This window comes from Orycteropus afer, unplaced genomic scaffold, assembly GCF_000298275.1.
Source record: "Orycteropus afer afer isolate SDZICR_OR568_19922 unplaced genomic scaffold, OryAfe1.0 scaffold00714, whole genome shotgun sequence".
NCBI lineage: Eukaryota > Metazoa > Chordata > Mammalia > Tubulidentata > Orycteropodidae > Orycteropus > Orycteropus afer.
The window spans coordinates 512,553-513,359 of NW_006922301.1; positions in this window are offsets into that span (position 1 = coordinate 512,553).

The following is an 807-nucleotide window of genomic DNA, read 5'->3' on the forward strand; positions in this document are numbered from 1 at the left end:
ACTGTATTCTTCAACCTTCATCAGTAAGTGCTCAAGTCATCCTCACTTTCAGCAAGCAAAGTTGTATCGTCTGCGTATCTCTGGTTGTTAATGATTCTTTCTCCAATCCTGATGCCATGTTTTTCTTCACATAGTCCAGCTTCTCAGATTATTTCCTCAGCATATAGATTAAATAAGTGTGGGGAAAGGATACAACCATGACGCACTCCCTTCTTGATTTTAAACCAGGTAGTGTTCCCTTGCTCCGTTTGAATGACAGCCTCCTGGTCAAGGTACAGGTTCCTCATGAGTACAATCAAGTGTTCAGAAATTCCCATTCTTCTCAATGTTATCCATATTTTGTCATGATCCACACAATCAAATGCCTTTGCATAGTCAATAAAACACAAGTAAACAGCTTTTTGATATTCTTTGCCTTGAGCCAAGATCCATCTGACAGCAGCTATGATATCCATTGTTGTTGTTGGTAGGTGCAATAAAGTCATCTCTGACTCCTAGAAACCCTATGCATAGCAGAATGAACCACCACCTGGTCCTCAGCCAGCTCCATGTACTTGCTATACTTGAGCCCATCAGCACTGCCACTGTATAAATCCATCTTGTTGAGGGCCTTCCCCTCTTTCATTGACCCTACAGCTTACCAAGCATGACATCTTTCTCCAGGGAATGGAACTTTCTGACAACATGACCAAAGTATGTGAGATGAAGTCTGGCCATTCTCACTTCCAAGGAGCATTCCAGCCGCACTCCCTCCAGGACAGATTTGCTAGTTCTTTTAGCAGTCCATGGTACTTTCAGCATTCCTTG